General features: G+C 43.2%; 1 pseudogene; it reads right to left on the reverse strand.

The window, feature by feature from the left end:
- Positions 1–277: 277 nt before the first annotated feature.
- Positions 278–19,339, reverse strand: part of LOC140597359 (solute carrier family 13 member 1-like) — a 78,319-nt pseudogene continuing 59,257 nt past the window's right edge.

Here is a 19,339-nt window from a genome sequence, read left to right on the forward strand (position 1 = left end):
TTTTCATGCCATATCTATACATGAAGAATAATCTGGCATTTTCTAAATGGGAGGATGCACATTTCATTTAGACTAAAACGTTTTTCTGCAATACAGTGCAGATAACCACAGTGTTGGTTTTTCAACAAATTCCCTTCAACAACACAACAGGAATGATTTATCCATGTATTAACTAACTGGTATGTTTTATTTCCTATTTCTAACTTTACGGGAAGTTTTTGAGATAATAAATTGATGTTTGAAATGTTACACCAAACCCAAAATGTAAAATGAAGTAGATCGCCTAATCTTTTTGCAGGTCATGTTATAAATTATTCTTATGATGAAGCAGGATGCATATGGTCCATGAGCAGAATCTCAGCTGTGGGCTTCTTGATAAAGGGACATGGTCGCTCTTTGGTTGCGTCTCAAAGGAATTGTGAACTCTAGGTTACGACGGCAGGTTTTGGGTGTCTACTGGAACCACAGCAGCTACAACAGGACTAATTTAAATGAGTCACCAATTTTCCAATGCCGTATCTGCAGTGAATTCTCAATGGTTTCCAAAACTCACCAAAGGATAGTCATAGCATCCAGCTTGTCATGGCATGGTCTCATTACTGACTGGAGGAGCCCAGGAAGGGTAAGTAGAGAGGTCAAATAGAGCCCAAATCCAGGTGGACATGCCAAGCATCACCACAGCAACACCCACAATATTAACGCCAAGTCCAGCTTTAACCTTGAATAGGGAAGAGCATAAATGTCAGTTTCCTGAAAAGAAAACCTATAGGAGGATCCGAATACTACCGCAGAAAGCAGATGTCAGACTTACATACGTCATAAATGATTAGCATAAGTTGCTGTTACTTCACAAAACAATGAGCTCTCCATTCGTATCAAAACAGAATCTATCCTCAACTAAATGACATTTAGTTGCAAATTCTATGAGGTTCCTTTTAGGAATATACTGGAATCACTCTGATTCAAGAAAAATCCCTTTAAAAATTTCCCATTTCATGTTAAATCAGAATATGAGTTTTGAGGTCTTGTATTTCAGTGGATAAGGTTCAGGTCACTATATGATAACTGGATCTTTCAAATTCACTCAATACCATTATTAGTTTAGCCTTCAGTATTCTCTTTTTGAGATTTAATGAAATGCCACTTCTATTCATCTTCTTTAGAGTTCTCATTTTTCTAGCTCTTGTGTCATCATCCTGGTGTCCACTAAAAATTTCAAAGTTGCTTTTAATCCATTAAAACAGAGGTTGGCAAACCCCTGCTCATGATCTGTTTTGGCAATTAAGTTTTATGGGACCACAACCATGGTGGTTACATATTTTGGCTGCATTCATGTACAATGGTGGAACGAGCAGTTGTGACAGAGAGCATATGGCCCAGAGAGCATTAAATATTTACTATCTGACTCTCTACAGAGAAAGCTTATCTCTGCATTCTCTGTATTAAAACATGGAGCCACAAAGCAAAAGGGGATACCTAGCAATGTTTATTATAGAGGCCCCCTTTTCTGTCCATGCAAGCCACTCATTTAATCCAGAATCCTGTTTTTTGTTTGTTTTTTTATAAATATATTTTTTATTGGTGTTCATTTTGCCAACATATAGAATAACACCCAGTGTTCATCCCGTCAAGTGCCCCCCTCAGTGCCCGTCACCCAGTCACCCCCACCCCCCGCCCACCTCCCCTTCCACCACCCCTAGTTCGTTTCCCAGAGTTAGGAGTCTTTCATGTTCTGTCTCCCTTTCTGATATTTCCCACTCAAGAATCCTGTTTTTATTTTTTAAATTCACATACACCCAACACTGGTTGTATTCTATTATGCACATTTTCTTTTCCAAAAGGATATTATGTGACTTCTGCATAGAGACCTTTCCAGAGTTTTTACATTGCAGGGTTGTAGGGACAGCACTGTGTGTGGGAGGAGGCAACTGAGACCTTGGAACTGAATTTTCATAGTAAGCTCATTGAGTTTACTTTGGTTATATTCTTTTTTTTTTTCCTTGTTTGGTTTGGAAGTTGGTAATCAAGGTTAGGGGGAGACTAGAATATTCTCAAACTAGTCCTTGACAATCACTACTTTTGTATTTGGGAAAGATGACCATGTTTTATCACTTGAATGTCTCATTATTGCTTGTGCTTTTATGTCAGGTGCCAACATTAGAATCAGAGCAAGAAAGATGACCTTTCATCAGCAGGTACTGAGTCCAGTGTATTATGTGAAGCAAGTATTTGCTGCAAAATATTTGTGGTAGAAAACCACAGCGTGGGGATCCCTGGGTGGCTCAGCAGTTTAGCACCTGCCTTCAGCCCAGGGCGTGATCCTGGAGTCCGGGATGGAGTCCCACGACAGGCTCCCTGCGTGGGGCCTGCTTCTCCCTCTGCCTGTGTCTCTGCCTCTCTCTCTGTGTCTCTATGAATAAATAAATTGAAAGAAGAAGAAAAGAAAAGAAAAGAAGAAAAGAAAAGAAAAGAAAAGAAAAGAAAAGAAAGGAAAAGAAAAGAAAACCACAGCGTGTAATTGCTGAATTTCATTAACCCTATTTCTTCCTTTTGACTAGGTCAAGTTGGATCCTGATCCTGATATGCGAGTTTAAGCCATTGTGTTGCACATACTCTGTGCTCTTCATTTTTCAAGTACATTACTGATGCGTTCAGTATCTCTGTGTTTGTGACTGCAAATCCTAATGGTAAGTTTGCTTCTAGTTACCATTTTTAAAAACAGTTCTGTGACCAATCATGCACTCACCTTCAGAAGCAGAACTAAAGCCTGGCTTTTCCTGGCAGTTGATAGTGTGTAAAAAGAGCGATAACCCAGGACATCACACACACACAAAGATGTCTATTGGACCTCATTTCAGCTCACTCACCATGTCCATAACTTTTAGATGTCCATAGGAAAAAACAATAGCATTGGGTGGATTTGCTACTGGTAGGAGGAATGCAAATGAAGTACACAGAGTAGAAGGTATCAAAATATAAAGAGGGTTCACTTGAATGGCTTCAGCCTGTTGGAAAAGATAAGAAGGAGTTTAAGTAAAATTTTGAGGTAGGCACCAAGCATCAAAATGAACAAGATTATTATGATAAGCTTTCCCAGAAGCAGGTTAAAATCTAAAGACCTAATACTATATACATAAATGCAGTTATCACTTGAAGAATATTTTCCTCTTGTTTTTATATGGTAATTAGTGCTATTTAAGTGCTATAGCTCAGTTCATATAGAAAATAAAGTATCATTTACTTCAAGAACCATATAAAAACAAAAATAGTTTTTACTCATATAGCGCCAGGTGCTCTGTGTGTGTGTGGGGTGTGTGTGCATTTATATAAAATAACTGAATTTTCCCAGTGACCTATGAGATGGCTACTATAGCCCCAAATAACAGATGAATAAATTAAGGCACGGAAAGGCAAAAGTAACTTGTCCAGACACAAAGCTGGCAAGCAGTAGAGTGTACGTAGGGTCTCAGGTCCCTCTGGCTTCAAAGCTTCTCATTATTCCATTAATTGTCTGCCCCTGTGCCATATATAATTTAAAATTGCTTAGGGATCATCATAGAAGAAGTTACTACTACCCTTAATTCATCACATAATTTTCTAACTGTGCCTTGTTGAGAAGCAAAAAAGAGAAAAACCAAAATGATATTTTACCAATCAAAACTGCCTACATTTCTTCTCTAATTTGAAGCAGCACCTCAAGAAGGCCAACATATGCCCCTTGAGTTGTGGCAGAACAATCCCAGAAGGGCGATCCTTCTTAATTTGAAGTGCTATCCTTTCACCAAACTCAGCTGTCCCCATAAAAAACACTTTACTTAAGGCTATTTCTTGTAATTGCTAGCTAGGTGGGGAGACAGAAGTAAGGCTGTCTTTTCCTCTCTCTCTCTCCTTGCAAATCTGCTTTTTTACTTCTCTTTAAAAACTATTCCCTGGGCCGCAGAGAACTGTGTCTAAGATATTTTAGCTTAAAGCCTGAAGTGTAAGCCTAGGTTTTCATTCATTTGCAAATCACTTATATGAACCACTTCTCAGAAATTGAAGAATAATCCGAAGAGAGAAGTGTTAGTGTCAGAGCCAGAGTTGCCAGGAAACATGGATTCCCAAAGTCTTACAGCTAGAAAGGATTCAAGCTGACCCTCCCGATGATCTGCAAATATAAAATCCGGGGAGACAGAAGAAGGTAAGTGCTTTTCTTAAGATCCTTCTACTTGAATGTGGAAGAAAAGAGTTCTCTGGATTTAAGGTCTCCTAAAAATGTATTCATGCAAATAAAGACCACCCTATAAGTTACTTACAGGAAGATCATTCACACCCGAAATGATTCTATACCACAATATGAGAACAAGCAGAGTGGAACACTCTTCTTTTGATGAATATAAAAGCAGATGAATGAGATACTCACCAATGGAGATAATATAGGGAGAAGGAGGGTAATGGTAGCTGGATTGCTGGCTACCTCTGTTAAAGATGTGACGAGCAAAGAAGATATCAGAATTATCAGCCAAACTGGTAATGAACCTAGAGGAGATCATTTATTTCCTATCCACTTAGATAATCCTGACTCCTAAAAAAAAATTGCAATATTATTCATTAACAATCATTTTAATCAGACACAATTTAAATGCATAAGATGTCAGTTGCTCTAAGAACTCGGTTTCTAAAATACAATTTTAATCTTTCCTATTTTCCCATGGTTTGGTGGATCCAGGCGGCTTTGACACAGAGAAACTCAATTATTCTTATTTCAAAACTACTGACATGCTTTAGGAAATTCGAATTGTCTTCCCACATTGTTTCAATTGAAACTTAATTTTATCTAATTAATATATGTGAATAGGTTAACAAGTCATGTGGCACTATACGGCTTTAGGAAAATGGCAGCCTCTGATCTACCTCTCTCCCCTCCTAAGTTGTGTTCCTCAGACACAATTTTCAAGCCATATTAGCTATATATAGTTTTTAAAATATGCTTTTTCCTAATTTTCACATTTAGACATTGTTTACTAACTTTCTAACATGTTACATAAGGATTTAGTTTTCTTACATCATCAACCATATATATATATTGTGTCCCCCTATTTCTTTTACTCTTGTATCCGCATTTTTATTAAGTCAATGTTTAAAGTTTGCCATTATGATTATATCAATATTGCTCGTACCTGAATCACTTAGTGTACTGTGAAGAATAAAGTTGCTACTTCTTTGTCCTATGATCTATCCAGTTTATATAAAGTACAAGTCTGGGGAGGCCTTTGTCACTTGAAAGTCATTGTAGGACTCCTAGAAGGAAAGTATCTTCTCAAAACGTCCATGAAAATTTTTTACTCCTTTGACTAATTAAAAACCTCTCATTTCTGGATTTTGAAGCCTTCTGTGAAACATTTAAAGCTCATGGCTGTTCCATTTCCTTATCCAGTCATCAAAGTAAAAAGGTTGGTGAGAGAGATGTGTTGTATCCACCCTTTTAGCTTCTGGAGAGTTAAATTTTTATTCTTCTCAAGACAAATAACTATCAGCTATTTTCTTAACAGCCTATAGGGAGGGTTTTTTTTTGTTTCTGACTTTATTGTCATTTTTTTTTATTTGGACACAACTCTCAGCAATACGATTTAGTAATGGGTGAAAATCTTAGAAATTGTCTCAATTCTGAGTGCCACTTACAATGTTGTTTGATGTCTAGATTTGGCTTGCTTCATAGACCACTCAAGTTTAAATGATAGAAATATAAGACAAATACACTTTTCTACTATTTCAGCAAGACTGAGATCTGGCTTCTCAGAATCAATAACTTCCATTCTTTTGACAGATACTTTGAATTGTGAGGGAATCAGAATCAGCAATTGCAACCTTGACATGAATTTTATTCCTTATGTTGGTTTTATTTCTCTTTAAAATTGGACATAATATATTAGCCACGGTTATATAAAATTCTGACTTCATTCAATAAACATGTACAAAGCACCTTTAACATACTTAATATGTAATAAATAAATGATGTAATAAAGTACTATTATATTTCTCCTTCTCTTTCTCTGACAGCCTTAGGACTATGATATATTGAAAAGAGGTCCGTGAGCTACTCAAATTCATCATGAAGTAAGATAAGGTTATAAACAGAATGTTTTACGAGGAGTCATTGTACATATGACTTTTATATTTTTTCTTTTTAGTCAAGTTTCTAATACTATTTCATGGATTAAGAATTCTAATCTTCAGGGTCCTGCGTTGGATAAGGGTCTGACTTTTGATTTTGGCCCAGGTCATGATTGCAGGGTGGTGAGACTGAGCCCCATATCAGGCTCTGTGCTCAGTGGGGAGTCTGCTTGAGAATCTCTCTCTCTCCCTCTCCTTCTGCCCCTCTTTACCCCCTTCCTGCAGAAGGGGGGTAAATTCTAATTTTCTCTGCTTTACCCCTTTCAACATACTGAGACATCATTTAAAAACGATGTTTAATGCCTGCAGCCTGCCAAAATTATTAAACTCACTTCATCTGTGTGGTATACTTACTGCATGGCTATTAAAATCTGCATCATTAAAATGATAGGATAAAGTTGAATATGCCAAAGCTTGAATGTCTCCTGTTTTTCTTTTAAAAAGTCTAGTTAATTGTTAAATATCTTAGTCACAGCATATTACCTCACAGCCATCTGCCAAGGCAAACCCTCCACCAACAAGAATGGCTATATCCCAGGGCATGAATGACTGGAATTCTTTCCAAGTAATCAGTGGAGAATAATCAAAAGCAACTGCAAAACACAAGCCCAATAGTTATACATTGCTTGATTATGACCATATTACATTTTTTTTCTATTATCCTAAATCACCATCTCAGGAGAAGTTTTTAATATCCCTATCTTGAGGTGGAACACTGCATTACAAAAAAAGAAAAAAAAAAGCCATATCTTGGAAAAATCCTTTGGATCATATTACAGAGTAAACTTAGAAAGACTATATCATTGTCCTTTATAAGGTCTCTCATTCATTCATTCCACTAACATCTTTGCCTACTATGAGCGACACAGTGCATTGGACTGTACTCTTCTTTGCTATACAAAATGTGTATAATATGCCATTGGTTCTAACATCATCAGTGTGACATTATACTTTTATTCATTAATATTTACTTGAATCTTTACTGTTTTTTTTTTCCAAATCATGAGGAAGGTCATAATAGATTCATCAGGATTTCAGTTTAAAACAAAGCTCAGATTAAATAATTGAAGTATCATTTATAAGACTCTTAAAATTCTTATAAAGCAATTATCATGAAGATTTCTCTTGATATTTGGGTCATAATGGCCCATTTGATTTATTGAAAAAAAAGTCATCCATGAATATATTATTAACATTTAACATTTGTGTGTAACAAGCAGCCTTCTACGGTAAGATTTTAAAGTTACTGATAAGATCCCTTCCTATTTCTTTCCCACAAACCTAAGCCAAACCTACCATCACTATTGATGGAAATTTTGTTATTTCTTACTTGAATTAAGGCATATTCCTGTTATTATGCAAACATCTCTGAAATGTACCTCTCATGTAAAATTTAACATATGATATCATTTTTAAACCTAGCGTGAGTGGGTTTTCAGGGAGAACAAGAGTTGAAGAATGAGAAGAGAGAGAATTATGGATAGGGGTGTGGGGTCTAAGGGCAGGCTGTCCCAAGATGGGCCTCTTTGGCATGAACATTATTTTGAGTTAAAAGCAATCAACACCCAGCAGATTCAGAAAAAGCTCTTGGCCTCCCCCTCAACTACCCAACTACCCTCTTGTACCAAGAAGAGAGATTAATACAGATTCCTTTTTATCTAAGAACCTTATCTTCATAATTAGGCAGCCTTTGTTTTACAAATATCTCCTTTCACCTTCCTGCTCATGGTCTTTCTCCTCTTTGTATCCTCAGACCCCTACCCTTCTTCGCAGCCCATCAAAGTGTCATGTTGCCTCACTGTCTTTGGAACTTCCACGTCTATGTGGATTCCTTGCCTGCACACTATTAAATTTGATTTTCTACCATTAATCTGTCTCATGTCAACTTGATTCTTAGTCCAGCTACAAGAATCTTGAAGGGCAAAGAAAATTCTTTCTTCACAACAGAAGCAAGGCTCTTTCTCAGTGGGTGATTCAGATATGGGAGCCAGGAAAGTTAAGCCAAGCATTGGTTCTTCAACATTTGCCACCGACAGGCCTTAGGGCTTTGTGCAATGGTCAGTACTCAGGGTCTCATAGAAATCGTTACTCTGTACTTTAATATCTCCTTCTAACACGCTTTGAGATGTTCTAGTGTCAAGTAAGGAACAAAAGGCACTTATATCTATGCTGTGGTATTTACATATATCATGTCCTAGACATCTGACTCTAGTCATTTATCAGTTTGGACTCAGGGAGTCAGAAGGGCCCACCCAACTACATGAATCCCAGTTCCATCTAAGTAAAAAAAAAAAATGGAAAAAGAGAAATAAAAGAAAAGCCATCAAGAAAAAAGCCCACAACTATACTAGACTATTTTCAAACAATTTTAAGCTCTTTGTCCCACAATAATAACATAGAAATCTGACTACCCAAAACATACTGTATTAGTACACAGCATAGATGCAGATGAATCCTATGTTTAAAAGGTGTGTGTGTGTGTCAGGCAAAGGAAGGGTAGGTTCACATAAACGTGGGTACTTCTTTATTCACGTACCACAAAGACAACGAATGATCCCACGGAATACCTCATCTTTCATTTGTGACACTAGGTTCCGGCTAAGTGTGGGCTGGATTTGCATTCCCTCCAGGATTACTGTGAGGCTGTAATAGTAGTTTCCCTTGAAACTCCTCATCTTTTTAGATCCTTAGCACTTATTACCAAGGGCTCCTCATGAAGTGTGCCTTCCAAGTTCTTGTTCCTATGTTTGCCAATAGTAAGATTAATTCTGATTATGGCAGGGGAAGTGGGTTTATTGTGGACCAAATAGTATCAGTCGTAATGGAATCCTAACCATGGTACATAAGGAAATGTACTTCTCACTTCTGCCAAGAAAGATGATCCTTCTTGTAGGGGGAGAACATGTGCTGGCTGAATCAGGGTTGCGATGTGCACACAGGGCATGCCCAGACAGGGTGAGCACGTCCATTCTTTCTAAGTACTAACTGAAACCAATGGAATTTTGTAATTTTTTTCTCTTCTGTCAAATTCATTCAGAATTATAAATAATACTCAACCAATTTCTCCTGTAGGTGTAGTTTTAGTCAACCTCTTAGCTGGGATAATAAAAAATAGGATTCCTATAAGCAAGGCAACAGTTGAATCTGTAGCAAAACCAGGATACCTGAAAAAGGACAGATGGATACATTAAAAGATTGCATCAAGAATTTGCATGAACTGAACAACAATTGACTATGCTAATAAGCATACAAATAGTAGTGATGTTATAGGTTCTTCATTCTGGATAATCTGGTCTAACATCTATGGATTTCCAACCAAATATTAAAACTTAGTAAAGCCAAAAATCTCAGACCATGTTCCCATTGTTTCCATATGTTTCCAACATATAATGTTTCCTTATTTTCAAAACCATGAATACACATGCTGACATACAAGGGCGACATGGCAAATTCCTTTTAAGGTAAAGCTTAAGGATTTGATACACAAGTTTTTCTTTGAATTATTTCTTTTAATTATATTGGCAGAGAATTGAGGCCAAAACAATTGCTAGCCCAGGTTAAACCCTGTATGATTGTTGTATAACATCCTACTATTGCATTGTGGCAAGGAAAGGGTATTTCTGGAGTCCTCTAAAATTCTTCTGAAAAGAAATTGATCTGTTTTTCTAAGATGCAACATCTGCTACTGTGATTATAGGCCCTAGCCATATCATACAAATGAAATCAACCCATTTAATGCTTTGCACCCTATGAAACTCAATCAAGAATATTAATTATTAGAATGGTTTATGAGATGCTCATAAATGATCACTGTGCAAATTAAGAGTGATTCAGGAACAGATGGGGTCTTAGAATCACCAGGCCATTCCAGCAAATAAGACAGGCTCCCAGAAGCCTCAACAGTTAAGAAGCACCTGGAAACCAGATATGAATGAAACCGACATAAATAATTAGAATTCAGTTCTAAGACTCAGCAATATTAGCTAGTGAATATTTGCAGTCTGAGAAGAGCTATGCACACCCCGGAGATTATTTTGCTCTCCTGTGACTCAGCAACGTGTCCACAGTATAGAGGCGTCTACATCTGTGGTTTACTTGAGCAGTCTAAACAATCAAGGAAATGGACTATTTTATTCAACCTGACAAAGGATAAAGGAGTCTGGTAAAGGAGTCTGTTTTCCTTAAATATAGATTTTATTTATTTCTTTGCTGAATAAAAAGCTATCTTGGTGTAATTCATTCAACAAATGTAACCAATATTTATTATGTTGTTGTTCCTTATTTCTTTTATTTGAGCTGTAATTTTTTACGGTATTTTTGCCAAATTAGGTCAGGCATCATGTAATCTGATTTTGTTTTATATGAAAAGACACATTGAATTCAGTCCAGGTTCAAACAGATGGAATGAAAACATTAGGTGGTAGCCATAAATCTTGATATATCATTCTAGCTTTGGAAATTCGAAATGCTTAAAATCTCTATAATGTACATTCTACAGATTATACTTTAAATAAAATCAAGCTATAAATACTGACGTAATTTTGTTCCAAAAGACTTTTAACACTATAATTATTTTATTGTTATTTTCATTTTATTTTTAGTTTATTAGGAACAAAGGTTGTCTCACCATTACAAAATATTAGGCTTACACAAATTTTATTTGCTTTGGCAATTTATGAATCAAAGTTGATTAGATTTGTATCCTCAAATCCCCTTTTCTCTCAAACCTTTGTTCCTTTTCCTATTGTTCTCTCAGAATTCTAGGTAACCTGAGCACCTGCCCATAGCAAATATACTCTGTTCTCCTGCTGCAAACAAAGTGTCTCCTGAATTACACTCTCCTTCAGGAAGGAATAGAAATTAGAAACTGATTATATTGAATTTTCTACTGGGATTTCTTCCTGGTTTTTATTAGCTACTGTCTGATTTCATTTGGTTTTTACACCCTGGTGTTTAGAGAAGACTCTCCCTTCCTAAGGTAATAGGACTAGGATTTTATTTTATTTTATTTTTAAAGATTTTATTTATTGATTCATGAGAGACACAGAGAGAGGCAGAGACGCAGGCAGAGGGAGAAGCCGCTCCCTGTGGGAAGCCTGACGCGGGACTCGATCCCGGGACCCCGGGGTCACGCCCTGGGCCGAAGGCAGATGCTCCACCTCCGAGCCCCCCAGGTGGCCCAGGAGTAAGATTTTAAAAGGATAATAATCACTTTATGTTGGTTTAGGACCTATTACAAGACCAAAAAGTAATACTCAACGCGTTAAGTGCCAATTTGCTATGAACAGCCTGCTTAGCACAACCGGATGCTGCCTCGTGTTTGGACTTTGCAAAGTGACAAGTCTTAGTTCGAAACACGAAGTTCACCGTCTGAAGCCGACCCCGTGGAACCCGCCCTCCCGCGGCACCGCTGCGCCCGGAGGGGACCTGCGCCCCTGTGGAGCTCCCAACAGCCGTGGCAGGGCCCACGCAGTCGAAGGTTCTGGCTCCGGGGTCGGGGAATTCTTTACCCCACGTGGGCCGGGTACTTCTAACCCCAACAATTTTGGTTTCTGTCCCCACAAACGTGGATTCCCGCTGTGGGGTGTGAGGCAGGAAGTCCCCACCAGGGATCTGCTCAATTTAAGAACCCGAGCACCTCAGTGAGAGATGGATTAACAGCACAAATCCCAAAAACCCAAGTATTTATATTGATATGTAGGCTGGTCCTTAATTTAGAAATCACAGTCTCGTCGTCCCCCTCACTTCATGTGACTCAGCATGACTGCTGGCCTGGGAGATGCGAGGAGGTAAAATTAACGTGACCCAGCTTCCAGCTCCCAACGTCAGTTTGTAGAATCGGTGCAATTACTTACTTGGAAATTCCCGGTCACAAAATAGGGGCAGGGATAGAGTCATAGGGAACTAGAGTGCAGGTGAGCACGATGAGAGGACAAGACGAGATACTGAACTGAATAATAAGCTGAAGAATCCCAGAATGTGAGCCTCTCTCGGGGGCCAGCGAGGACAGGGTGGCATTCATGTCACCTAAGAAACACGTGTCTCGCCCCCCCCATCGTGGAGCGACCATCGCCAGTGTCCCTTCCAGGCCCGAAATGTGGGGGACTCGCCCCAAGCGAGGAGCCCGGTGAGACCCAGAGGGGCCCCGGGGCTCTGCTCCCACCCGGGGCTCTGCTCCCACCCGGGGCTCTGCTCCCACCGGCACCCACAGGCCCGTTACGGCCTCACCCCTGGGGGACCAGCAGGGCCTGTTCGGAGGAGCCCAGCTGGGCATAGACCTCTCGTCTGCGGTCACCCCTATCGTTTCACTCCTTCCCACCTCTTGTCCCGAAAAGATTAGAACCGAGCCAATCGAGCCACTTCCCAGCAGAGAGAGGAGTCCCTCCGACCCTCCAGTTGTGGGGCCACCGAGGAGAGAAACGGGGCGAGACGGAAGGGTCACGCCGGGGCACGGAACGATGCTTACTTGGAGAACAGCGCCGACCAGCCGGGCACAAACCCAGGATCCCGGCTGAACCAGAGCAGAGCCATCACGATGAAGAGGATCAGGGTCACGATCTCCTGGTACCTGCGGGAGGAGTCGGTGCCTAGTCGGCCCGGGCCAGGACGCCCGCAGGCACCCGGAGCCCGGCCGAGCCCACACCGCGGCCAGGTGACCGCGACCAGCAGCTGAGGGCGACCGTCGGGTGAGAGGGCCCCGGCTCCCTTCCACTCTGCCTGGGAAATGTTTGTATGTGCTTTGTCGCGTCGAGTCCTATCTACAAGGGTCAGCGGGCTCCAGGCCCCCGTTACGTGTTCCAACACGTTAAATCACGTTAAGGTGCACGTCACCTTAAACACGGGCCGCATAGGCCTCTGCGTGTGGAGGGTTTGCACGTGCGCCCACGCGTGTCTCACCTCATTGGCCCGAGTTTCTGGTATTCCTGTTTGATCACCTCGGCACAAGCTTTTTGTTTGGCTGTTTTGGTCTTGCCGCATTTGAACATCTCCTTGAAGCTGCAAACAACAATAATGGGGCCCGTTAAGCAGAGGATCCGCCCTAAAGAGGAGATTTGTGCCAAAGCTTCACAAATACCAACCTCCCGCCAGCCTCAGAGATCTGGGCGCAACGCCGATGCCCCCGGGTCCTTCTTTGAACGTCCTCTCCCCTTTTCCCGTCTTGCCTGGTTTGCTCCGTTTTCAAGGCCTAATATTTGTTCCGTATTTCACACATCCTGCCCCGATCGCCTCCTTCTCGAAGTGTTCACATCACTGGAATTTTGCCACGTGCTGCTCATCTCCGACCTAACGGGTTATTCCGTACCTGAGTGTTAGATTTTGATTTCTCTATTGTCTACCTTGAGTGTCACTGGCTGCACATGTGTAGGCCTTATCCCTGTAGGTGATGAAGGCTTGGAAGGCCGGGCAGCGCCGCTGGTGTTTGCCCCGGTGCAGGAACTCTCAGCGCTGGCACGCACGACAAATACTTGACTCGTCAACTCAGCAGAACCTTCCTCAAACTTATGGGACAGCTGGTTGTCAGACCCATCAGTTTGCACAAAATATACCAGACTCGAGCCATTCTCTAGGGCAGAGAAGTCGTGTACGCTGATCGTCAGGCGAGTCGAAGCTAGGGCTCTTACGCTCAGGACGCACACCAACTCTATTACATTTTCTTTTCTTCAAGTTTCTTTCATCCTTTATGTCCTAATAGAATCCACTAGTTTCCCATCTTCTGCCAATGGTAACTGCCAGTCTCCGTTTTTTACTGACACTTTCCCTTGTGACTAATTTTGCTTTCCTGAAGTCTCAGATCTTCAAAACTTTTTTTTTTTTTTTTTTTTTTTTTAGGTGAAGTACTGCTCTAGGCCTAGATTTAAAAAAAAAAAAAACTCCTCCAGTGGAACAAACAAATGAGCAAATGGTTAGATTCTTATGGCTTTTTTTTCCTTTCTTTTTTTGTTTTTTTTTTTAAGATTCTTATGTTCTATCTTTTGGAATGTCTATAAGTAGCTCAGTTAGATCACATTATGTGTGGGTAGGGAAGGTATTTCTGAGTGGAGGATTAAGGAATTGAAATCTGGATCTTGAAGAGATACCTGCATTCACATGTTCACGGCAACATGACTCACGATAGCCAAGGTGTGGAAACAACTCAGATGTCCGTCGACAAACAGGTCGATAGAGAAAAAGCGGTATAGAAAGAAAAGAAAAGGTGGTATAAACATACACTGGAATATTAGCCTTAAAGAAGCAGGAAATCCTGCCATTTGTGATAACGCAGATGGACTTGGAGGACCTTGCGCTAAGTGAAATAAGCCAGACACAGAAAAACCGAATATTGTATGGTCTCCCCTATAGGTAGAGTCTAAAATAGTCAAACACCTGAAAGCAGAGAGTAAAACAGTTGTTTGTCAGGGAATGTAAGGAGACAGAAATGGTGAGGTGTCAGTCAAAGGGTGCAAAGTTTCAGTCACCAGAAATAAGTCCTGGAGATCCACCGCACAAAGTAAGGCCGATAATTCATGACACTCTACTGTCACTTAAAAATTTACTGAGAGCTTAGCTCTTACATTAAGTGCTTTGACTATAAAAGGAGAAAAAGAAGAAAAAGAACCTCAAAAAGCAAAGGGGGCAACAGGAAACTTTGGGAGGTGATGGGAAAGTTTATGGGCTTCACATTGATGATGGTTCACGAGTGTCCACGTATCTCCAAAGACATCAAGTCGTATACGTTAATTATCTACGGCTTTTTGTATGCCAAGGGAGCCTCAGCAAAAGCAGTTTTAGAAAAAAGAATGAGTGCAGAAGCATGTTCTCCTATAAAATTGCTGGGCTAAAAATAAATAAATAAATAAGTAGATAAATAAATAAATAAATAAATAAATAAATAAATAAATAAAATTGCTGAGCTAAACATGGATATATATGAGGGAAAAAATAAGAAGTCTAAGATGGTGTGACCGTAACCATCACACACATTTTTATTTACTTATTTTTTCCGTAGCTCTGCTATTCAGATATGTTTAAACTCTTATTCCCTTTGAATGAACAGATTTTCCTCAATTCTTACATCCATCGTACGTATTGAAAATCATTCTCCTGGACACACTCCAACCACTGGACAGAATTACATGGATGTTGTCATATTTAAGATCGATGAGGTAATATTTAACTTTTATGATCTCAACTAAACTACTGACCAGTGCCAATCTTGAAATTTTACCCCTTGCCACAATTTAAATAAGAGTATTGTGAGAAACGGATCCACAGACCACTTTGAGATCCACCTAGAGGACAGAAAGTAGAATTTTAAAAATTCTCAGGGTGCCCGGGTGGCTCAGCGGTTAAGCGTCTGACTCTTGGTTTCGGCTCAGGCCATGATCTCGGGGTCGTGAGATTGAGCCCCTCGTTGGGTTCCGTGTAGGCTGTGGAGCCTGCTTAGGATTCTCTCTCCCTCACCCTCTGCCCCTCCTGACGCTCTCTCCCTCTCTCTCTAAAAAAAAAAGAAAAAAAGAAAAGAAAAAGAAAAAGAAAAAAAAGGTGAGTCTCCTTAAAAAATGTTTTTCGCCCAGTGGACTGCATACGTACTTGGGCTTTTTGGTTGAAGATGATAAACAGTGAAGACAAATGAAGTTGGTGCCTTCGAGCGGCCGGTGACAGGGCGGCAAGCTCTTGCTTTGAGTAGGTTCAGGGCGCTGACGGACGAGCTGCTCCCGCCAGGTGTGCTGGGGCCACTTATAACGGGGTGTCAGCCGTGTCGCCCCCAGCCCCGAGCAGCCCCGTTGCCCAGGGAGGGGCTGATCATTTCTGGTTGTCGCTCTTAGGCCTCCGGAGGTGAAGACCCTGCCGCCCTGAGGCGGACACTGCAAACTTAGCAGAGGCAAAGCCGTGCGCGGCCTAAGGGACACGGCGGCGGGGGCTGCCCCAAGGTGCCCGGGACCGTGGGTCAGGGCCTTGCCTAGCGCAGGCACCTCCCCGCATTCTCGACCTACACAACCCCCTTCAGTGCGCCTGCCCTCTATTTTCTTGGTTTTCCCTTCAAGCACGGTGGGCCACTTCAAAATAACGACCATGGTCGCGTACGTTTTTTATAAAGTCCTTGTACGTAGTGAAAGGGAAGGACAGCGCTGTGGGTCTGGGCCTGGGCGCTGTCCCACGGCTGGCACTGCCGCCCTTCGCCTCCTGCTTTGCCACCCATGCGGTTGAAGCCACCCCAACGTGCGTCTCCAGGAAGGGGCGTTAGGATGCAGCTGGCCTCCCCGGGCCCCTGCTGGGGTCCGTGACCTGCCACACATTTGCTTCAGCGGGAGACGGCCGCATGCTGGTCCCACAATCTGCACAGAGTGGGCTGTTTCGTTTTGTTTGTTTTAGAGCCATCAGTACCGTCTTCCGACTACGAACAAAACTGTGGCCGTTCTGGAGAAGACCCGGGAAGGGGAAAGGAGGGGGAGGAGCACCTTCCTGGTGGGGCTCGGAGGGCGGCAGGGAGCACCACCTGGTCACTGCGCTTTGCTTTGCAGAGCGAGGCTGCGGAGCTGACCGCGGCCCCCTGCCCGGCAGAGAGCGTGTGGCTTTGCTCACAGGTCCTTGAAATTATTTGAATACAAGACAGTAAAGATGAATTTGAATTATTTTGGTTTTTTTTTTTTTCAGGAAAAGATCCTCAGGGATTGATTTATAGTCATTTCCCTGGTCTTTCGGGGGTTTTGTTATATGTGCTCCAGGTATAGGCTGCATTCGGATCTGCCGTGGAGCCCTTCGGGATTTTAGACGCTGCCCGTCACTGAGGTCATTTAAGTAGCTCATTAGCTCCAGCCACAGCCGAGGTAATATTTGCAGATTCTCCTTGAACACAGAGATTTGACCTTTTTTCAGCTGGCACCCATGTGCGTTAGAACCGCAGCGTGGGAAGCGGGCTTACTCATCTTCCAGTTAAATTCCATCGTTTTATGATGGAAACACTGAGACCGAGACAGATGGCTCGTCGCGAAGAGCCACAGCTCTGTCCCCGGTCTTCCGGCTCCTCGTCCCGGACACACAGGGCGCGCTCTCGCTCTCCCTGCGGCTCTTCAAGGACGTGCCAGTCTTGGCGGCGGCCGCGGGCACTGGACGGCGCAGGCGATGCCCGCGTACACGAGGGGACAAACGTCTCGGAGCCCCCCCGGACGGGCTGGCCTGGCCCATCAGGAGGAGGCCTCAGGCCCGCCGGCGCTCGGTGAATCACTGCGTGGGACCGAAGGACGGCAGGACGGGCTGGGTTCTACGGGCCCCGTCCTCCGCCGACCTCGTGTGGGGACTTGCTAGGGGCCTTCAGCCGGGCCGGGGGCTCTGGGAGTCCGGGCACCGCGGGGCTCCGGCGGCTCTCGGGGAGCCCAGGCAGCCTCGTCCCGTCATCAGCATGGGGGCTCTACTTACTTGAACCCTAGGAAAAGCCACTGGAGCCAGATCCAGGACAAGAGCAGAATGATCACAGCAGCCGGGAAGGAAAGCAGAAACCAGGATCCGAAGTTAATGCAGCGGCAGTCAGGGTAGCGCCTGTGGAGACACGGAGGGTCACAGGGGTGCGCCCGGAACCTGGCCTGGGGCCTGGGGGGTCTGGGGGTCTGGGGGTCTGGGGGCCCGGGGGCCTGGGAGGTCTGGGGGCCTGGGGGGTCTGGGGGCCTGGGGGCCTGGGGGCCTGGGGGTCTGAGGGCCTGGGGGGTCTGGGGATCTGGGGACCTGGGGGGTCTGGGGGTCTGGGGCCCTGGGTGGTCTGGGGGCCTGGGGGCCTGGGGGGTCTGGGGGGCCTGGGGGCCTGGGGGCCTGGGGGGTCTGGGGGCCTGGGGGCCTGGGGGGTCTGGGGGCCTGGGGAGCCTGGGGGCCTGGGGGGTCTGAGGGCCCGGGGGGCCTGGGGGCCTGGGGGGCCTGGGGGTCTGGGGGCCTGTGGGCCTGGGGGCCTGGGGCAGTGGCCCGCATCTCCCCGCGGCCCAGCCAGCAGGAGGACATACAGCGGTCGGTCTGACTCTGCCCTTGGGTCCCGATTCTGTGAGTGCTCCCTTGTGGCTGCTCCCCTCCAAGGACGGTGGGAGCTGGGGCTCGGGGTCTCCTGTCGATCTGTGAGGCGGCGCGGCCGAGCCGGCTCAGGCCCGGCCGTCACCCAAGGCCAGGGGATGGGAGCACGGCCTCCGGGGACCTTGCCCTGGTCCCGGCCACCAGAACGGCCACTGGAACGAGCCCCAGGATCCGACCGGTGCTGCCACCACGGGGCGCACCTGCCCCGCGGCCCCCGTGGCTCTCCCCCTCCAGGTCGCCCGCCCTGAAGCAGCCGTCACCACCAGGCGGGCCGAGGCTAGCCCTGGGCTCGCTTGAACACTGAGACCAGTTAAAAACAATCCAAAGTTCTGTGGAGAGCGTGAGCTCGGCCGTCACTCCTCCTACTTGCAGGTGTTCAGGCCACAGTCACGAGCAGTAACAGGACACTTGGGGGACGTCAGACACCAGCATAGTTTCTTTGGTAACCTCACACTTATTTTTGCGAAATGTAGTATAAATTCCAAGTAAAATCTCATATAGTTATCTATTTTGTGACAGAAGAGGGAAAAACAGGTAGTTTGAGAGACAATTGTCCTTGATTTTGTTTCTTGACACAAGGACACAAAGAGTTGGAACTTTGGAAAGTATAGGAAATATTCAGAAGCAATAAAAACACCATTAACATACTTTTATTATTTTTGAAATTACAAAATATAGAGAACTTTCTAGGGATGATAGATTTTTAAATTGTTATTCTATTGAAATCACACCTTGTATTTTTCCATTTAAAAAATTCATGTAAATAAATGAAACGTTTCATACCACGTGCATCAGCAGAAGCCACATCTTTTTGTACTTTATGAATCGTTTCTTCTTCCATTTTAGGATGGTTGCTAAGTAATGCAAAGACTTTTTAAAAAAAACAACAATGGGTTTTTAAAACTCTAGGTTTGTAATGTTTTCTAAGATTTCTTTGAGGTTATAAGAAGTTGTCGTGGATTCTAGAGTTATCATTATCAAGTTGAGGGCGATTATTATCGACCACGAAGAGATCTAAAGCTTAATTTACGTATTATGCAATTAGAAGCGACAAATGAAAATAAATAAATAAATAATAAATAAATAAATAAATAAATAAATAAATAAATAAAAGAAGCGACAAATGATGAATAAGACATGCTAGAGAACACAG

The sequence above is a fragment of the Vulpes vulpes genome, unplaced genomic scaffold, assembly GCF_048418805.1.
Source record: "Vulpes vulpes isolate BD-2025 unplaced genomic scaffold, VulVul3 u000000710, whole genome shotgun sequence".
Lineage (NCBI taxonomy): Eukaryota > Metazoa > Chordata > Mammalia > Carnivora > Canidae > Vulpes > Vulpes vulpes.